Consider the following 21,533-nt stretch of genomic DNA (forward strand, 5'->3'; position numbering starts at 1 on the left):
AATGGGGTTTGATTGAACTTTTTAGCTGGTTGTGCCAGGTTTTTACCTTGAAATAGCTGCAATTCCACCCAAGGGGAATGTGCAGTAGTGATGGGACAGTCCAGATGTGCAGGGCTCCTGCTTGAGGCTCATGCCCGACTCCTGACCCTCCCCAATTCCCCCACTCAGTCACCACGGAACCATCACGTTTCTCCCCCAGAAAGGGGCACAAAAGGTGACTTCTCCCATCTCCTGAGCCCCTTTCCAAAGGGGACAGGGTGCCACACAGAGCCACCAGCACTGACAGCTCCAGCCTGGGCTGGGGGAGCTCCCCACCATCCCTGCAACACAGGTAAATATGAAGTTTGATCAAACTGCTTGGGCTGGCATGTTTTCTGCCTTCCTTTAAACCAAGCAACTCATGCTAATCTGCAGCTAAATCCCACCATCCCAGAGGCACTGCTGACATCAGGCTGGAAATAATTCCCATTCCAAGGGACAAATCAGATCCCATTGACAAAATCCAGTGTCACATTTTTATTTAAAGGAGTCTCAGGCTCTGCTGAACAGGCAGGAGACACCTTGTTTGGAGCATTATTTCAAGGATGGCCAGATCTGAGCTGCCCACAGAGGAGCAGGCTGGTTTTGGCAGGGTCATGTTTTATACATGACCCAGCACTGCAGCTTCTGCAGCACACAGCTTTGAAGAGTTATTGTTTATGGATGGGGGATTTTAATAAACTGGAGCGAGCGGGGGATGCAGGATTCCCAGCTCCTGTGTGGCATTCCCGAGTGATTTAAGATCAAAATAATCCGTGTGTGCATGGAGGCAAATCAAAGCAGAGCCTTGGTGGCAGCACAGGGACAGGCAGCACCTCCCAACTGGGCACCACAGACTCCTTTTCAACACCACGAGTTAATGGGGACAACCTCAGTGGAGTGCTGGAGACCCTGAAGTGCCTCCTGGACTCTGACCAGGGTGGTTTGCTACTGAATCAGCAACAAGGATGGACAAGGCTCCCTATGGAGAGGCACCCTATGGAAAAGCTCTCTAGGCAGGCAGGGTGTGCAGTCCAGCCCAAAAGCAGGCCCAGGGGCAGTTCCACCTCAACTTTCCCCCCAGCCTCACCCTGCCTTGGACAACAAGCAGCCAGACAGAAAATTACTGCAGAACGTGAATAAATTCCTCTTAGAAAAGGACTGGAGGCACACAGGGTGGTGGCAGGGTCAGGGAGAGAGTTTGGCAGACTTTTGACAACCCCAGGACCTCTGTGGCCCTTTCTGCTCCTCCTGAGTTGTCACAATTGGTTGTCACAAAAACCATTCCAACAGCTCAGGCAGAGGACCGATTTCAGTCCAGTTCTAAGGAGGGAGAGAACAGCCAGGCTGCTGGGAGAAGCAGCCTGGCCCTGGAAGCAAACCCATCCCACAATTCCGAGAATGCAGAGCTCCTGCCTGCAGCTGCCACACAAACATCACTTCCCTGGCACCACAGGAGCAGCTGGGCCCAGTCCCTGGGCTGGGAGAGGCTCTCTGTTTTTTGGGATCTTCGGGGCAGGATGGTGCCCACCACCCCAAGGGCAAGCACAGCTTGTGTCCACCACCACCACAGCACTGGTACCAGTATGAAACTGGCTGCATGTGCTCCTCTGGAGCCAGAGGAGGACACCCACCAGAGCCAAGGAGAGATGACCACAAGTGTCTGTGCCTTCCAAACACCTGAGCTTTGGTGTATTTGGCAAATGAGACCTTCAAGGTGCTTGCCTTGAAGCCCCAACAGCTGAAGAGTCAGTCCTTCACAAGGCCACTTGTCCATGGAGAGAGGTCCTGGTGAATGCAAAATCCCCTTTACCTCTGAACTTTCAGGAGGAAAAACCTCCTCAGAGCACTGAACTCAGCCTTAGCCCATCTTCTCCCACCTGAGTTCACATCAAATTAATAAAGGCCTTGATGAGCTGTTGGGAGGCTCAGCCAGGCTCACTCCCCTTGAGACACAAACTTCCCCCAGTCCTTTCTCAAAAGGACTTTCTGCCATGAAAATGTTTGAGGTTCATTGTTTTGGCCAAAGCAGCCACTTCACTTCTGCTGTGGATGCAGAGAACGGCACAGCATCCTTCCTTCCTCCCTCCCTTTTCTCATCTCTAAAAATAAGGAGTTTACACCCTGCTTTTAAAATCAAGTTCGGAGAAAACTGCAAAATGCTGAGTTCCTCTGTCTGCTTCACAACCAGAACAGCTAAGAGACCCCCAAAAGCTGAGGGGACTCCACTTGCGAGCTCACCAGAACCCAGAGCACAGAAAATTCACCTGCTACTCTGCTCTCTGCCTCCACTTTAAACCCCCACTGTCCCCACTCCATCTCCTGCCCAAAACAAGCCCAGATTTCCTGGTGGGACTCCTGACTCACCAGCACATTTTCCTTTCAAAGGTCAAAACAAATGTGTTGTGGCAATAGGGATTTCATTAGTTCCCTCTTAGTTTCAGTTGATCAGCAGGAGTTAAGAGATTGGTTGCACTCTGGAGCTTCCCTAACAAGGCACTCTTCATCTTATTTAGGAAGAAGGGAAGGAGCAGCCATGGGAAACGTCTCATCCCTGGATTTGCTGCTGAGCACAGCAGCAGAGCAATTAGCAAGGTGGTCTCTGCAGCAGAGAGATCTGCACTGGGATGTCCTCACACTCATTTCCACACCGAGGATCAGGACTGCAGCTGCAATTCTCGCACAACAGAACTGACAATCTTCAGTTACTCCAATTTCCCTTCAAGCACTCCAACATTGCTCGTTTCCATGAAACTTTGCGTGACTCTGAATTCCAGAGTCCATTTCCTCACACTGAAAGCTGACTCCAACCCAAGGGCAATGCTCCCAAATCCATGGACCAGTCACGACCAGATCAGTGCTCCACCTACCACCGTTTACTGCTGCAGTCACCAGGAGCTGCTCATTGCCATTGTCCCAAGCTCCTGGGTGCTCATCCAGCTGCTTCAGGACACAACTTCACATCCTACTTGGAGTCTCCTAGAAAGCTGTTAACGCTTGTAGACAATCCTTCCTTTGCTTGCAGATGCTGCTCAGTTTCAGAAGAGGAGGTGGCAGGTGGAGCCCTTCTTTCAGTTCAAATGTTTCTTGGTAAGACTTGTGGAGCACACAGAACAACATTAATACTGGAAATATCTTCCACCCTGCCTGGGTTGCATAAGGACATCCACATATCCATCTTCATCTGCTCTGATCCCCCTCTGCCACTGCTCCAATCGTGGTCACTTCCAAGGTCATCTCAGATAAGGAAAAGTAAGGTGGGCAGCAAAGCCAGTTCCCTGTTCAGATTTAAAATGAACTTTAGGTCCTCTGTTTATCTATCTGTTTTTAGTGGATGTTCAGGGACACATTTTCAAGTTCTCCCTCCAAAAAGCCCCTTCTGTGAGAAACAAAGTTCCTACATCGCCCACAGAACCTCAGGACTGAAGACAGAAGAAACCCCCAACATGCAGAAACCAGCCAGACTGGTTTAGGTCTCCTATGTCATGGGCTGGGATCAGACTGAGGAGATCAGAGGACCCTGATTGGAGGTAGATCAGCAGGAACAGTGTTCTTCATCCCTATTAGTCTCACCTCAGTGGAGCATCTCCCACAAGACCAAACACACCTGGATGTGAGCAAAGGGAGACTCTCAACTAAAAGGTGTTGGATCAGGTCCCTAAATTGCTTCTGGGCATGACAGGTTGCCTGTTCCCAACTCATTTTCTCCTCCACCACTGCCAGAGTCAGAAGAGGTCAAGGAATCCCAGAACAGGATTGGCTGGGGCGAAGAAAGAGGAGGGAGAGGCATTTGCATGTTAAGAAATACAGCAAGAGAAACACAGGCTGCAGAGATTAGGGAACAGGCTTTTTAGTGAGAGCAGAGCAAGAGGCAGCTGCTGGAAGCAGGGCATGGAAGCATTTAGCATTTCCAGCTGCAAGGCTAATCTGATACGACACTGAATCAAGCCTGGATACGCAGCTCCAATAAATCTTTCATCAATAAAGCTCACTGTCACAAACCTGGAGCACACCAGGAAGGCAATAAACTTCACCTGCACACACAGCCCCTGGGGGGTCTTCCCTAAGGACATTTCTCATGGAGGCAGCATGTGAATTTTGTGATCCTCCCTCACTGGCTGCAGCGAGGAAACGCTGTCAAGTTTAGTCTTCGTAAAGAAGCAACTACACATCTGACCTACATAGAGTGCACAGATGTGAGTAGCCTCGCACAGCACGCCACAGATTATTTTTTTTTTTAATGCGAAAAAAAATTAAACACCACCTGCTTTGCCTGGGAATGTGCAGGAACAAAAGGCAGCTGTGCACAGGAGTGCTGCACCAGGACTCAGAGGGGAACTCGGGAGCAGCACGTCCATCTTTTTTTGTTTAAATACACTTCCCAGGATTGCCCATCCCTGAAAGTGTCCCAGGCCAGGTTGGACAGGGCTTGGAGCAACCTGGGAGAGTGGAAGGTGTCCCTGCCCATGGCAGGGGGTGGAATGGGATGATCATTAAGGTCTCTCCAACCCAAACCATTGCAGGATTCTCAGATTTTCAAGATTAAGACACAGCTTTTGTTCCCAGGACTGAAAGCCCTGTAACCTTGGGCAGGAGTGTGAAGGATTGACATCCATCCCCCAGGGATCTTCACAGGATGATTAATGGCACAAGCACAGGGACAGAGCCCTGGGGCTGCTGAATCAGGGGACAACCACAGCTCTGCCAGCACTGCTGCAAAACCTCTTCTCTTGAAATAAGCTGCACACTCCTGCAGCACCCAGGTGACCTGACAAAAGTCCAAGTCCATTAGGACAGGTTGGGGTCAGGCTCTTCTCTCAGGGAACAAGCGATGGGACAAGAGGAAGCAGCCTCAAGTTGTATTGGGGAAAATTTAGGTTGCAGATTAGGGAAAATTTCATCACTGAAAGGGTGGTCAAGCACTGGACAGGTTGCCCAGGGCAGTGGTGGAGTCCCCATCCCTGGAAGTGTTCAAAAACCATGTGGATGTGGCACTTGGGGACATGGGTTAGTGGCTGGTTAACCCATGGTGCTGCGTTAGCAGCTGGACTTGATGGTCTTAGAGGTCATTCCCAACCTCAGGGATTCTGTAATTTTAGGTGTTAACTCCCAGAGTTAACCCTGAGACAAAAAAAGGGCAGGAAGAGCAGTCGATGCAGCAATAGCAAACAGGTGCTGCAGGCAGATTTGCCAAGGAAGGTGCTCAGAGCAGGGCCAGCTCCTCAGAGGCCAACACTAAGCCCGGCAAACACGGCTGCTATGCAGCTGCAGCGAGCTAAACCCCACATGCCAGGCATTCCCTGAAATCCAAACCCTCCGAGAAAATCAGCTGTGACAGGGCAAAGCCCCAGGAATGGGGTGGGAATGGCCGGGAGCAGCAGCGCCTGGGCTCGGGCACGCTGCACCTCTCTGGGGCTGGTGAGGGATCTGCAGGGGCTGGGGGAGCCCAGGCCTGGCTTTGTTCCCAGCTCTGCTGCTGCCCAAGGTCAGGCCAAGTCACATGCCCTCCTACCTGCTGTATATTTAGAGCATCAATGCCAGAGCCACGACTGCTTCCCACCAAGCCCAGAGCTCCTGATACCACCCTGCTGCAAGGGGAAATGTCAGCGCTGGCTACCAAGTCCTGCAGATTTCTCATAGTTGTTTAAATCTGGGGGTTTTTTTCAGGAACGGGGCAAAAAGCGACTCTAGAGGGTGGGAAACCTTATCAATACCTCCTGGTTGCCTTTATTCTCCCTAGAAAACTTCGAGCAAGCAAAATTCAAGGGATGAACAAGAATTCAAGGAAGTGATGACAGCACCAAGCCTGCCAGAGGCTCAGGGGATACTTGGACAATGCTCTCAGGCACAGGGTGGGATAGTTGGAGTGTCCTTTGCAGGGCCAGGAGTCGGACTCAATCCTTGTGGGTCCCTTTCAGTTCAGAGTATTTCATATTTCTAATAAACTAAATTGGTTTGCATTAATTTTTTCAGCTGGTCTATTAGCTAGAGATTCCTCTTGCTCACGACTGTGAGACTCAGAGTAAAAGAAGAAGTTGACGAACTTCACGGTGAGAAAAAAATATAAAATCCAAACTTACTGCCTGATTTAACCTGGAAATTTATAAAGCAGCCACTGGCAGTAAAAGTCCTGGCTCCCTGCACCTCAGCTGCATCAGCCTGTTTGGGACCAACAGGGACAACAATTCCAGAATGGGTTGAGGGCATCTACTTCCAAAGACATCAGCTTCCAAACCCAGTTTCTTTTAACTCAGTGGCTCTGAAGGCTGTTTGCCATCACTGCACAAAGCTTTCTCTCTCACATCACTGTCACATTACTACAGAGATGCTCAGGAATGCTCCCCTTCTGTTACAACCCAGGAAAGAAATCAAAATTCACTATATTTATAAGGCTGCTGGGCTGCTTTGCCCAACTGCATTTTGCCTCAAGATATGGCACCTGCCCAGCCTGAGCAGCCTGTTAAAGTGGTTCATCCTCTTTTTGGGGACTTGTAGAGAAAAGGCTTTGTGTAAACATGCAATATTTACTCCCCAACATGCTGTAGTTTGGCAAGCCAGCTGCGCAGACTTGGGGCAAGCCATAAATTACTCACATCACTGAGTGGGTAAAAGCCTCAGACTCGCTGAGCCAGAATCCCCTGCACCAATGCCTCACAACAAATTATAAAATATAGATGTTTATGCTACATAGAAAGTTTTCCCCCTCTTGCAAACGAGGCATTGAAAAGGCAGAGCATCAGCATACAGAAGGGATTGGGGATATGGAATCTGCAAATTGAACTGCAGGAGATTGGAATGAGATGAGCTTTAAGGCCCCTTCCGACCCAAACCAGTCTGTGACTCTGGGATATGATAAATGATAATAAAATTAATGAATGCAGAGACCAGCCTGGATCATGAACCCACACACAGCTCAGCCTGCTGCATCCCCCTTCACTGAGCCAAACTCCTCATGCCAAGCCCTCCAGGACCTCCTCTCACCACATTTTGGGGAATGCACCAGGAATAAGGGTGATTGTGCATCTAAATAACCTGCTCCCTTCCAGGTCTGCTTGGGAAGGAGGCTGCTGTGACCTGTTACCATCAAAGCATTAACACCACCCCACAAAGAACTGTGTCTGCATAAAGGAGCATCAGAAACCTGCTCCAAATGATTGATTAAACCTTCCTGCCTGTTCAGCTGTAGCTCTGGGCTTTTCCATGCTGAATTAACCACCTCTGCTGTCTGCTGCCTGTTTGACACAGAATAAATGTCCTGCTGTTAGTGAGTACTTTTTTCCCCAGATCTCAGTACTCAAATGGCAAAGGAAGAGATCCAAAGTTTCTTTTCCAAACTCCCCTGCCAGGGATTAGCTCACCTCTGCATCCCATGGTTTGCATGGCATCACCCCATGGAGCCCCCCAGCCCTTCCCTAGGGAGCAGCAAGAAGAAAGATCCCACCGCTGCAGTAAGGGGAGAAAAAGTCATCTTTAAAACAGGATCCTGCTCCCCAAAACGGAACACTGAGAGATTCTCCCTCAAAATTAAGTTGCACTTTGGCTTTTATCCTTCCTGGAATCCCTGCTGCTTTGCAGATTGGGCTGGAAGATGAATCCAGGAGAACTGGGCGAAAACCTGGGAGCAGCTGATTTATACTTTGGCTGAAAGAGCTTTAATTCTCCCAGCCCATACACACAGCCCGTTCATTTGGAGGGAAAGAGGTAATTTAAAATATCTTTCCTAATGTCTGCTGGCAGAACAAAGATGAAGGCCTGTAAGAGATGATCAATGTTTAAGCCCATCTTCAAAGCGATTTGGGGAGCTGCTGAAGATAAACAAGCAATTGGGGCCCAGGAGCCAGGCTAAAAGCTGACAGAGAAATTGCTTTTTTCCAAGGCAAACAGAAGGCAAAGAATGGCTCAGTTCAGAGAGGCTGTGCTCACTCCCTCGTAATATGAGCAGGGTGAGAGACCAATTTAATTTCTTCCTCACAACGTTAATTAAAATCATCTAAGCCCTCCCTGCCTCCCCCCTGCCACGAGGTGTGGCTGTGCTCACAGGAGGTATCAGCAAACTTGGCCTTATTACCGTGGCCTCCCTGGAAACGCTGTTTATGCTGCAGTCAAATGGCTGGGGAGCCCAGCTGCAGGGAAGCACTCGGCTCCTTACTAACAGGAGAACACACAAATCCCACCTTTGATGTGCAGCAGTGGCAGCAGCCACTCCCCAAGCACTGGAGATGCTCCACAGCATCACCTGCACAGCATTTCCTGCCAGGGGAACTTCCCAAGGGGTGTTCCTCCTCACCCTCACCTGTGCCCTGAGGGTGCCAAGGTGCCACCAGAGATACAGGATGGACATTGGCTGCAGGACGTGAGCTGCACCAAGGGTTTTTCATCATAAACAGAAACTTCAGAGCCAGTTCCTTGACCCTGGACAAGGGCCTGGAGGGACAGGACACAGGGAATGGCTTCCCACTGCCAGAAGACAGGGTTGGATGGGATGTTGAGAAGGAATTGTTCCCTGTGAGGGTGTGAGCCCCTGGCACAGGGTGCCCAGAGAAGCTGTGGCTGCCCCTGGATCCCTGGCAGTGTCCAAGGCCAGGCTGGACAGGGGTTGGAGCAGCCTGGAATAGTGGAAGGTGTCCCTGCCCATGGCAGGGGTGGCAATGGATGAGCTTTAAGGTTCCTTCCAGCCCAAACGATTCTGGGATTCTCTCAGAGCCATCACAGAGATGGGCAAGGTTTTACTGGCCTCTTGAAATGTGTGAGCCTAAGAGCTGCACGCTTTGGAGCGAAAGTTAACAATTATAAATAAAAAAAATTAAGTTTAAATTACTAGAAGAGCTCAAGAGGATTTCTGCAGTGCTTAACAGCTTTTACCAACTCCAGAAGGAGCTTCAGGAGCTGTAAGAGCTCCAAGCATTGCAGATTGCTGCAGCACCAACAAAAATACCTGTTTGACAGCAGACAGAGCTCCAGGGACAGGAACCAGGAGGTGCTGAACCATCAAACCCCCCCCCAGTGCTGCCCCTCAGCAGGAACACAGCTCAGGGCTCAGGCCAGGCAGCACCATCAGCTCTGAAAGGTCTGTCCCACAGCAACCACTGAGATTTTTCTAGATTTGAAAAAAAACAACTATATTTGAGCACCAGCCACCTGCAGTCATCTACACAGGGGCCACATCCTGGGCCAGAAGAGTCACCTGGAAGTCCTGGCAAGCGTAGGATGTCACTGAAGGCCACGTGAAAGGCAACCATGAACACTGAGGGCACTGACGCAGGTGCCAGTGACACAGCAGCCACAGCCAAAGCCACCCCTGTGCAGGAGAACTGGCGGAGCCAGTGCTCCCTACATCCTTCCAAAGGAACCTTTTCCCTCACAAATGCTCCCAAGACAGTTTTCCAAAAGAAAGTTTGCTAAAGACAGAAGGGCAGCACAAGATTTACACTAATGAAGACATCAAGAGCCTTGGCAGGGGAGATGTGCATCCACCTCCTCTGTCCACTCTGTGACCTTTGCCAGCCTATGAGAACTCGGGAATTCACACATTAAAACGAGCAGCAGTGGTTCCAGAACAAGTGTCCATTGCCACCTTCCCCTCAACACCTTCTCTTGCAGCAATTGTGTTTCAGTGCCGGCAGGCAGAGCCCCAGGGGAAGGATGCTGTCCCTCCAGGGAAGGTGGCACAGAGCAGGAGCCACCGGGAACCCTGATCCAGCAGGAGAGGGAGCTGCACTGCCTCAGTTATTACTCTGCTCACACATTTAACCCGGCCATGCTTATTCTGCCTGTCGTAGCAACCCGAAAATGAGCTCACATTCATTCCCAGCGTGGCTGTATTTGTTGAAATGTAAGCTGCTTGCAAAAGCATCAGATAAAGCCGTGGCACTTCTCAGCTCCTTTTGTCTGGTACCATCCCCACATAGAGGTGATGCTGCAGATATCACCTGGCAGTCACTGAATTCACACAGACATAGCCCAGAGGTGCCCACCTATTTACCTCATTCTTGGTAGAAAAAAGCCCCAGCAACCTGGCATTATGTTTTCTATTTTAAACCAGATCTTTTGGAACAAATTAAAAGAAAAAAAGAAAGAACAGTTGCGCAACATCACTGGCAAAGTCTGTGCATGTTCAGTAAAGGAAATTCTCTGCTGCAGGTGCAGGGATGCTCCTGGAACAGAGCTCGGCATCCTGCTGGGCACATCCTGCCAGGCAGCTCAGGCAACAGAGGGGAAGGAAAAGCCCAGAAGCCCTGAAATCAGCTGGGGACCTCCCCTGCAAAGGCAAGGCCAAATCTTGCCTCAGATCGCCAGCACCACTTGCTCTATACATCTGCAACACATTCTCAAGGCTCGCTTTAAAACAATAATAAAGTATTAGGATTATGAGGTGCCAGGGTGAGAACTGCAGGATCCAGCTGCTCCAAAAGCTGCAGCTCAGGAGGTGCCCCTGGAGAGGGTCCATCCAGTCCCACATCTCTTTGTGCTGGGCAATCCAAGAGCCCTCAGTGAGCAGGACAAACAGCATTGTTTGGGTGTTATACAAGAGCCAAAAAGATGACTCAGGCTGCCCTTACATCCCTTCCTTGGCTACCCAGAGCCAGGGCTAAGGAATCAGCTGCTCCCAGGGAGAGGAGGGCTCCAGGGACACCTCCTGCCCAGGTGAGACAGCCCTGGCACTGCTCGTGCAGCCAGAGCTGCTTTCAGACAGTCACATTTTCAGACAAAACCTACTGTCGTTTCCTTCAAGAACACGAAGTCATTACAATACTCACAGGATTTCACCTTTCTCTAGCAGGGAGTGTCTCGCTGGGAGCTCACAGCACTCCAGATTGCAGGCAGCACTTTTCCACATCCATGCTCCAGCATCATCTGTTACATCCTGCACAATATTCCCCCAGCTCGGGCTCCACAGGAGCAGCTCCTCTTGTTTGCCCACAGCCTGGCAACACCAGGATCCTCTTTCTGATTGTTTCAGGCTGCAAGTAACATGAGAAGCCCCAAGAAAAGCTTTGGATTCATGATGTGCGTGCAGGCTGGTCTCTGTGAAAGGAAACAGTCTTTGCTCACGGTTCGAAGCCTTGGTTTTGGTATTTCCAACATCTCAAATACTAAACCAGACGCAGACAGATGTTAATTCTGCAGAGCACCCATCTAAGTCAACTCCTGCCTGGTATCACCTCAATTCTGCCTTTTATAAAGCACTTCCAATGCATTTTCTATTGGAGATGGAGCTGGCAGACACCTGACCTTCTCATTAAATGCACGCTTTCAGGTGACACCCCTTGGCTACTATTACTCACTGGAATTAAACAGGTACACCAGGACTGGTGGCAAAAATAAAAATAGACCCAGCTCTCGGCATGCCGGGGAAGGCAGCAGCATTCTGTGCACAACAGCAAAATCAACTTAATCACAAATGACAACTTCTGAAAGCCTTTACTTTGGCTTCATCCTTGGCATTTTTCTAGGCCAGCTTGAAAACAAAAGCTTTGTCTTCTTAAAATGCAGTTGCCTGAGGCACCTCTAAAAAAAGTGACATAACTCAGGTTTGAAAAATGCCTCCTGGGTTTCAGATCCTCCTAAGAGCCTCTTTACTATTCAGCTTGATTGAGATTACCCAGATCAGCATGAACTCTGCAGATTTAGCTCCAGCTACCAGCACAGGTATAAAACCCACACATTTAGGATTATTTTTTTAAACTATATGATTAAAGCTCTACAGTTATAAAAAAGGAACTTGTTATTGATCTGAATGGTTGCTCCCTCCCTTTTCTCCAGCAGGTTTATAAACACTCTCTGATGACAGTTTACTCTGAATTTCACTCTGTTCAGCTTATTCCAGACTTTTTTTTTTCCCCAGCCTGTTTTTCTTGCTGGGTATTTTCAACCTTTCCATCACAAACCTCAAGCTGTGAGAAGAAAGAGCAACTTGTTTTGGAATCAAAATCTGAGCCTAAAATTTGATTCTTGTTTCTTCTCCCCTGCACAAACCTTTTTTATTTCAGTAATTTTACGAGCAGTGACTTGGTGCTTCTGCAAATCCAGGAACACAGCCCTGTGCCAGCAACTTAATGGCAGGGGGCAAGGAAGGAAAAGGTGCAATTCTCCAAGACAGACACAGCTACTTGCAATGCCTATAATTAACACCTTGGATAAATCCACAGTACCTTTAGCATATCACAGATTTTTATACCCATAGGCTGGTTTTTTTTTGAGCAGATACAAGTTTACTGCCAGGTCTGAAAACTCCTTATGCAACCACCAGTAAAGAGCTCAAATCAAAAGGAGTTTTGTTGCTTTTATTGAATAATTTGGGACAAGGAGAGCTGAAAGCTCTCTTAGTGATGGGAACACGTTAAGAGTCTTTTTCTGAATGATCAAGTCCCATCACTTATTCCACACAAACTGTTCTCTGTCAAGAGCTTTAATCCTCTCTTTTCAATCCCTAAATAAAACATCCTCCCCAAACTCACTGCCTATTATCTGCCTTTTCTAAAGAAAGTGGTTCTTAAGAGACACACCTTCTGCTTTGCCGCTCCCCTGAAATCCATCTCCAATATTAGCCTGACAGAAGTGAAACAGCAGCAATCCTCCCCGGCACAGAGAGCTGGACGAGTGTCTGAACACCCCCCCTCCTGAAGGAAGCTCTCACACGCGCCTGAAAACAAGTCACAAAAAGGCTTCCAGGAACGGGAGCAATACACCTTGTGACAAGCTGTCACCCACAGCAGGCAGCCCAGAAAGGGTGCTGCAGGGTCACCCATCGGAGGTTCTGCTCGTGGCACAGGCTCCTCAGCTCCCTGACAACAGCAGTCCTTCCCTTTCCACTCCATCCCTGCAGGCTCCTCATCCCGGAGCTCACTTAGAAACCAGGCTCCTTCCCTGTCCTTTAGAAGAAAACAATGCCAAGAGCCCAAATCCCAACAAACAGGAGAATAAAGGAGAGGGCAAAATGAAAGGGAAAGCACCATCTCCCACTTAACTGCCAAAGGGAGACCAAGAGTGGAGGCACCTGTGGAAGAGCTCAGCCTTGCTCCCCGCAGCAGGGACGATCCGGAGGTGCTGTGACTCAGCCCAGCCCTCCTTGGCTGATGACATGGCCAAGGAAAACAGGCTCAGCCAGGGTGCTGAGATCCAGGGCAAATGCCAAGGGCTTGTGCTGCCCCTGCCAGCTCGGGAAGGGCCGGCAGCAGTGGCCGACCTGTGCTGCCACCCTGGTCCCTCCCTGCCTGGCCAGCGCTGGCACCAGCCATCAGTCACCACACCAGATTTACTGGTGGGGGAAAGACAACTATTTCCTCAATATGAAATAAGAAAGGGTCTTTTCTTCTGGCCTTGAAAGTCAGCTCAAGCCAGTCGTGATGCCACTGACTTCTGTCTCCTCAAAAGCCCAAGCTCCCAGAGACCTGAGCAGCCGCTGGAGTGTGGGAAGGCTCCGGAGCTCCAGAGTAGCACGCGCTGGTTCCCAGCCCTTCCCCACGCCAAAACCATGGGAGAATTATACTCAGAAGTGGTGGAGTCACCATCTCTGCAGGGATTTAAAAGAGGTGTAGAAGTGGCACTTGGGGACATGGGTTAGTGGTGGGCTTGGCAGTGCTGGGTTAATGGCTGGACTCTAGGATGTTAGCGGGCTCTTCCAACCTAAATAATTCTAATTATTCTGGGATTCTGTGCGGAAGCACTGCAGCAGGCACAACTGCGATGGGTCGTTCCTGCAGGTGGGCTCTTGCTCTTCAGGAGCAAGTCAGGAAAATAAAGGTGCACATCCACCCTGTTCTCCATCCCGGCAATTTGTGCCTCAGCCGCCTGGGCTGTCTCACGAGGGAATCATCAGCCGTCGGACACCCTTCCAAAGGCACGGCCAGATCTGAATGTTTCACACCCACCAGAGCTGCTCTGGAGTAAGACATGGAGTTTTACACATCACCTCAAATCTATGGAATCACTAAGGTTGGAAGAGGTCTCCAAAAATCATCAAATTCCTACCTCTGACCAAGTCCCCGCATGCTCACTAAACCGTACGGCCGAGTACCACATCTGCTCTTTTTTACCATTCCCAAGGATGGTGACTCCACCGCTTCCCTGGGGAGCCTGTTCCCAAATACAACTCCCGACAGAAACCAGCAGCCCCAACATAATCGCGACAGAGAAGGCTCCGGCACCGCGCGCTGCAGCCCGCAGGGCTCCGCACGGACCCGCGGCGAGCGGGGCGGCTCAGCGCCGCTCGGGCTCGATATTCCGCCTGTTTTCTCGCTACGAAACCGCTCCCGGCCGCCCGGGGCCCCTCTGGCACAGCAGTCGAGCATCTCCGGTTTGCAGGAGGCACAAAGTACCCCGCGATCGCGCGGTCACACCGCGGACATCCCTCCCAAGTGTCCGGCACCCGCGGAGGGCTTCAGCCCCGGAGCCATCGCCAGCCCCGGCGGGGTCGGACCCGCCCGGCAGCCGCTTCCAGGCGCGGCGCTTCCCCATCCCGCGGGCGCCGGCATCTCCCCTTCCCGTTAAACGGCGAAAACGTGCATCAGGGGCGGAAAAACCTAACCGCACACAAGAAAACCGGCGGGGAAAGCGAAGATTGAAAGGAGGAAAAAAAAAAAATAAATAAAGCGGCACTAAGTCACTGCCAGGGGGACCCGCGCTGCCAGCACGGACCACACGCTCCGGCTGGCGGGAGCGGCCCCCTTGGAGCAGCCCGGGGGAAGGGGCGGCGGCACTCACCGGGCAGGTCGGTGCCGGGCAGGTCGGTGCCGTGCGGACGGAGGGCCAGGCCCGTCCCGTCCCGCCTCGCCCGCGGGAGCCGCCGGCTCAGTGCTGCGCACCGCCCCGCGCCGCGGCTCCTTCCCGCCGACCGTACCACGGCTCCGCGCCGGGGGGGACACGCGCGCCGCGGAGAGGCCACCCCGCCGCTCGCCGCCCGGCCTCGCTGCCGCTGCGGCGCGGCCCGCACCGATCCCACCGTACGAGGTTGTGCCGGGCAGGGCCGCGCCGCCGGGGCTCGGCCCGGGGCAGAGCCTCTCGCCCCGCACCGCCCGCTCCCTCCCGCTCGCCTGCCCGAGCGGTGGAAGAGTCCAGAGCGGGGCGGGCGCGGGCGGGGCCGGCGCGCGGGGCCGCTCCGGGCGCGGGTCCCGGTGTGGGACCGACGGGGCGGCCGCGGTGGGGCCGGGCTGCTCCCGGTGGTCCCGGTGTTGGTGGGTGGGTCCCGGCCCCGGGAGCTGCAGAGCAGCCGCTCCCAGCGCTCGCACCGGCACCGCTCGCTCTTTGCCTACACCCGGTTCACCGGAGCCGCAGCCGAAGTTCGCAGCGCGGCGTCCCCGCTGAGCGCGGAGCGGAGCGCGGCCGCTCTGCCCCGGGGGCTGTCGCTAGCAGAGCGGTGCTCAGCTCGGCTGCTCCATTCTGTGTCCAACTGCTCCTGGCACTCACCGGGAAGAAAACGGTTCTCTTGGAAAAAGGATGTTTCCTGACCGAAATTAACGTCCGGCATCCCGTCAGTGTCCGAACGCTGAGGTGCCCGGCGCTAGAGGGACGGGCACACGCGGAGGTGTGCGGGGAGCAGCGCCGGCGGTGCTGGGGACAGCATCAGCTGGAGGTGGCACACGGGTTCCACAGGCTCCCGCCGGGTGCTCCCCGCTCACGGGAGCGGTGTTCAGGTCACAGCAATGCAAATAATTTAATGCAGCCGCTTTCGACAGCCTGTTAGAGGAGGGCAAGGGCTCACCAGCAGGAGCGACCCAGCACAGAGGCATAAATCATAGAATCACCATCAAGTCCAGCCATTATCCTAGCACTGCCAAACCCACCACTAACTCATGTCCCCAAGTGCCACATCCTCACAGCTTTTAAATCCTTGCATTGATGGTGACTCCCCCCCACTGCCCTGGGCAGCTGTGCCAGGGCTGGATAACCCTTTCAGTGAAGAAATTTATTCCTGTTACATAATCTGGGATAGTGCCGCAGCACAAATGATTAATTGACACTCACGGCAAATCCCCCTGAAGTTTTCCCCACTGATCCCAAGAGAATTATATTGGTATTTAAGTGACCAGTTGCACAAAACTACCCAACATAGTGTTGATTCCTGATGGGACTGGTGGGAGTGTTGAGGTGCTCAGAAGATACCTCTGAAGGTTGGGTAAAGACCCCTTAGTAAGGTGAACTCTCCTGCCAACATCAAGACCTCTCTGGCTGTGAGCTGGAGGCAAGAACTCGGTACCTACCAACCCAAATGTGAGCAATTAACTGGCTTTTTCAGCTCAATTTTTCTTGGGCAGCTCATGGCTGACAGAGGGAAGGATAAGATTGGATATTAGGAAGAAATTTTCCCCTGGGAGGGTGGGGAGGCCCTGGCACAGGGTGCCCAGAGCAGCTGTGGCTGCCCCTGGATCCCTGGCAGTGTCCAAGGCCGGCTTGGACAGGGCTTGGAGCAGCCTGGGCTAGTGGAAGGTGTCCCTGCCGGTGGCAGGGGTGGGATGGGATGAGCTTTAAGATCCCTTCCAACCCAACCCATTCCATTATCCCATGATATGCCTTCCAAGCTTCAGTTTTTCACCTACACCATGGGCTTTCTTTTGGCAGCGTTGAAAGCCACATCAGCTTCCTGGTGGAATACACTGTTTTTCCATGAAAGCCAAATCCCCCAGTCTGACACAGAGGATGTTGCTCTCCCTCTCTTTTCGGAGAACAATGTCCTCTTTGGGCTTGGCTTTCCATGTAAATCCCCCCTCAGAATGAGATCAGACAGGACAGGACATCACAGCAGTGCTGTGATCAGGGCATCAAAGTGCCTCTCCTGTGCATGGCATCTCCCGGTTTCCTTCCAAATTCTAATTCCCACAGAGCTACACAACAGCATTTCAGAATCATTTAGTGATATTTTCCTACTGTTGGAACATTCAGAGCTTTCACCAAGTTTCTCCACCCACCAAAGCCCCAGGAATGTCTGTAAACTTGTGCAACAGCAGGTGCTTCTCTTATTAGTCCGCAATAAGTTTTCATCAAGCCCTGATTTTCTTTAGAGTCCTATTTATTGTTGCTTAACAATCACTTGAAAGTCTATGGGTGGGAAGCAATACAAAAGCATCTTTCATTATTCATTAAGGACAAGCGATGCAGGGCTTTTGGAAGGAAATAGAAAGTACACAGACTTTTCTGCATTTAAAACAATTATTTCTTATTAATAACCCCGCAGAAAGGTGCCCTGCGGAGAGTTTGGGTGTTTTGAAGTTCAGTCTCTTGATCACAAAAAGAGTTTTTCTTCCCCTGTGACATTCCTCAGCAGAGATCCTGGGAAATGTTTTGTCATTTTTATTTTGAAAAAAATTATTAGGTGATTATTTTTGGGGGTGTCCCTTTCCTGGGATGGAAAATAAGGTGGTGCTAATTGTGGAGATCAAGACCTGATCTCCACGAGAATCTGCCATGAGAATAAAAAGCTGCAGCTACAGAGCAAACCTGCAGCAGGTTTGGGAAGGGGATTGGGGAGCTACAAGATCCCAGGAGAGCTCAGGTTGGAAGGGGCATTCAGGGCCTCATTTTGAGGGTGCATTTTGTCTCCTTCCCAGGTCATTGCTATGGCTATTAGGGCAGGTCCCAGGAAAGACCCCTGAGGGGTCTAGCCCTTTGTAACTGGCACCCAGGTAGAGTCCAACCTATCCCTAATCTCCCTGGAGCCCAGGTCTTATCCAGCCTTTATAAAGCCACCCATCTGGACTGTGAGGTGCTGACTTGGAATGCCAGGATCATGTGGGACACCACACCAAAGCCCTTCCCAGCACCAAGGCCCCTGGGGTGGTGTGGGATTCCATGTGAGGAGCCACAGAAGATGCTCCTTATCAGCCTCATCCCAGCAAAAAGTGGACGGGGGCCTCCAACCTGCAGAGCTGAGGATCTGCTGTTCCAAGTCCCTTGATCAGCCCTGAACAGTCACACACTGCTCTGAGGCTGAAGAACCACACACAACAGTTTTGCTGAGGTCCCTGTGGTGAGGAGGAGCTCCAGAGCATGGCCCAGCTCCTCTGGCTGTGCCTTCCCATTGGATCTGTCCCTCCAATCCTGAATAGGTGTCCTTGAGGCTGATGGAAGGTCCTGGGAAAGTCAAGACAGGGCTGTGTACAGAGTCCCCCATTACCAACACCACCCCCAGAAGAGCATCCATGTGGTGGGGAGCTGGCTGCAGAGCCCCACTGCCAGCAGAGTCTGTCTATGCCTCAGTTTCCCTCAGTTTGTCCCCTCCCTGCCATCTCCTGCCCCTGCCTCCCTGCTTGGGAAAGTGGGGCAAACCAGACTGGGGGTGATGTCTGTGGGGACTTGGGACCATGTGGGGGCTGGGGGTGCCAGCCCAGCTGGAAAGGGGAGAGTGTGGGGTCCTGCCAGGCTGGGAGAGCCTGGAGGGGCCATATGAGGATGGCTGAGATCACTTGGTCTGTTCAGCTGGGGAAGAGAAGGCTGAGGTCAGACCTCATCAGGGTCTGCAGCTCCTCCTGAGGGGCAGCTCCGATCTCTGCTCTCTGTGACCAGGGACAGCACCCAGGGAACGGCTGGAGCTGTGCCAGGGGAGGGTCAGGCTGGGTATCAGGGAAGAAAGGTTCTTCCCCCAGAGGGTGCTGGGCACTGCCCAGGCTCCCCAGGGAATGGGCACGGCCCCGAGGCTGCCAGAGCTCCAGGAGCGTTTGGACAGCGCTGCCAGGGATGCCCAGGGTGGGGTTGTTGGGGTCTCTGTGCAGGGCCAGGGGTGGGACTGGGTGATCCTTGTAGGTCCTTTCCAGCTCGGGATTTCCATCCTGTGATTCCATGACAGCAGGGCTGAGGGCAGAGCCCCTGCTTGGGGATTTCCCGGGGGCCATGGTGCAGCTCCCAGAGCTCCTCTGAAAGGTCACTGCCCAAAGAAAGCATGTCCACCTGTGAGACCCTTCCCTGGCTCCTAATTTGATAGTGAGACCCTGAGAAGATGACAGGTCCTTTTCATTCTTTTTATTGACATGTTTGTCCCAGACACTGCGTGTGGCTGGACCCTTCAGACATTTAACCCTCTCACCCTTCCCTTCCCATCACCCTGTTTTCAATCTTCCACATTTAATTTTGTGCTGGGAGATAGAGTAACACCAGTGGGTTTCTTTTCTCCTTTATTTTTTTTCCCCCTCTGTTTTAATGAATTTTTCATTTTGTTTCACTGGTACAGAAAGAATAACAATGAAGCAACAGTGTCAACATAGAAAGAATTTTCTCCAAAATCACACCGTGGCCAATCTACAGCAGCAATAATAGATCTTGTGAATCCCACTGAAGGGAATCATAAGTGGAAGGGCTGGGGGGTGCAGATGAAAGGCTCTGAACTAATTTGTGCTTTCCACACCATGAAACCCCGTTCTAAGGAGCTGTTTAAGAACAAGAAAAAAAAAATCAAATAAAAAAGGGCACTCTGCCAAAGCAGATTTCTAATAGGAGAGGAACAAGAAATACACAGGTGCTTTGTGACGTTTAAAGAAAATAAGTTGCCTAAAAAGGCAGCTTTCTCCATCTCTGTCTCCTGGGAGATGACCGGGATGCTGCCAGGAGCTGGGATCACATCTGGACAGAAGAGGCGTTGGAATTGGGCTGGATTTGCTGTCGTGCCAGACTCCTGCTCAGCAGTGGCTGCCCCAGTAATGGGTCTGCTTCCCAGTCTGAGCAAGGTTCTCCTTTTATATTTGTTGTTCTTTCCAGGAGGTGTTAACACCAATTTATGAGCTCAGTGGGATGACAGAGCCGGGTGAGCAGTGCTGACCTTGGAACTCACCTCTCTCAGATTTCTTTTTCCACCCCATCTCAAAATCAGTCTAAAAGCAATAAAAGGATGTTGGAAGGGGGGGAGCTGGGGCTCATCCACTTCATGCTCCCGCAAGGAGGGAAAATTCTGGGAACATGATCTCAAAAAGCAGATGCCTCGCGGGTGGCTGTATCCGTACCGCTGCTGTCTCAGGAAGAGCTGCACGTTTCCCCTCAGTCTCCTGCCTGCAGGAGCTCCTGCCAAAGAATCACAGAATCATGGATCAGAATATCCTGGCTGGAAGGAGCCCCCAGGATCATCCAGTCCAACCCTTGGACAGGCCTGTCCAGGACACCCAACAATCCCACCCTGTGCCTCAAAGTGTTGTCCAAACGCTCCTGGAGCTCTGGCAGCCTTGGGGCCGTGCCCACTGCCCTGTGTATATCCAGGTGCCTTTTCTCCCAGGATCTGCACACTACATGCAGTTGAAAATGTGCTGAAAACAAAACCTATGCTTATTTTCGTATGTTTTTCTTACTGTTATGTTGAGGAAATCAAAGATTTGCTCCTAAGCACTCCCTCCACCTCACCAGAGTATGCAGTGACTCACAGGCCCTGAATGGGAGACAGCACAAACAGGATTCTCTCTGAAAAGACAGAAGAACAATCCATGTGTTGGGGAAGGGGGAGCAAATGAAGAATATTACTTCCAAGGATCATTAAAAATAAACCAATTTGCCTGACGTGTGGTGGTTAAACAGCCCTGGCACAGGGTGCCCAGAGCAGCTGTGGCTGCCCCATCCCTGCAAGTGTCCAAGGCCAGGTTGGAGAACCCTGGGATAGTGGAAGGTGGGGCTGGAATGAGGTGATATTTTGGTCTCACACAACACAACGCATTCCATAATTCTGTGATTTTCTTCCTGAAAACAACACTGTGTCTGTCAAGGTACCTTTTGGCCCAGAAATGCTGCCCAGCTCCAGCAGTGACACTATTTATGAGCTACCAAGTGAAGATGACTGCTTTAAATGAGTGTCCTGAGGGAAAGGAGCAGGGACACTGATCACACAGGGCCACCCTGCCTGGGTAGCTCCTCGTCCCTCAGATGGTGCCTGGGCACAAGCACCAATAAATCTGCCACTGGCTGGGTATCAGCAGCCTTTCCCACATCGACGTTTCCTCTGTTTGGTTCAAGTGCCTGACAAATGAAGGAAGCATGAGAACAATAAAGACTAAATCTTATCTTAATGGCCTTTCATTATTAACTGTCTCCAGATTTATTTGTCACTGAAGGAGGGGGGGAGTGAGCCAGGCACCACTGGCGTGAGCCCAGGCGAGATTCCTGCCTTTCCCCAGCTGTGTGATTTCCATCAGTGAGATCTGGCTCTGTGGTTTGTTTTTTTCAACACCTACACTGCCTATAAGGAAACTCTGTCCACGTGCTCCTCCCACCATCTGATGGCTCTTGGCCTCCAGATCCTTTTCTTCTTGGATCCCCCTGGGATGGCAGTCCCGTGGTGAGGCAGAGACAGGGACCAGCTTCTTGTCCCAGGCTGCTCCAGGGAAAATGGAGAAGTGGGAGCTGTCCAAGCTGGAAAAGAACACTGAAGAGCTGGATAATCCAATTCCCCACCAGGATGTTTCCCACTGCCTCTGCCATGCTCCAGGAGAGGGATGTGGATCCAACGATACATTTATTCTACAGCACTTTCCTGCCTTCCTGTGCTGATGCCTGAGGATTTTAGCTTTTATATCTCTCATGTATTTGTGATCCTGCAGTTCTTTAGTGTG

General features: G+C 51.6%; 1 protein-coding gene across 2 annotated transcripts in view; it reads right to left on the reverse strand.

The window, feature by feature from the left end:
• Nucleotides 1-14,805, reverse strand: part of RALY (RALY heterogeneous nuclear ribonucleoprotein) — a 118,041-nt gene extending 103,236 nt beyond the window's left edge. Inside the window, exon 1 of one of the 2 annotated variants that reach the window (XM_082292891.1) lies at nucleotides 14,722-14,805. The gene's annotated coding sequence lies outside the window, so the exon portion shown is untranslated. The remainder of the gene's footprint in view (nucleotides 1-14,721) is intronic. The other variant, XM_082292890.1, reaches the window with a different exon arrangement.
• Nucleotides 14,806-21,533: the final 6,728 nt, after the last annotated feature.

The sequence above is a fragment of the Coloeus monedula genome, assembly GCF_965178545.1.
Source record: "Coloeus monedula genome assembly, chromosome: 17".
Taxonomy (NCBI): Eukaryota; Metazoa; Chordata; class Aves; order Passeriformes; family Corvidae; genus Coloeus; species Coloeus monedula.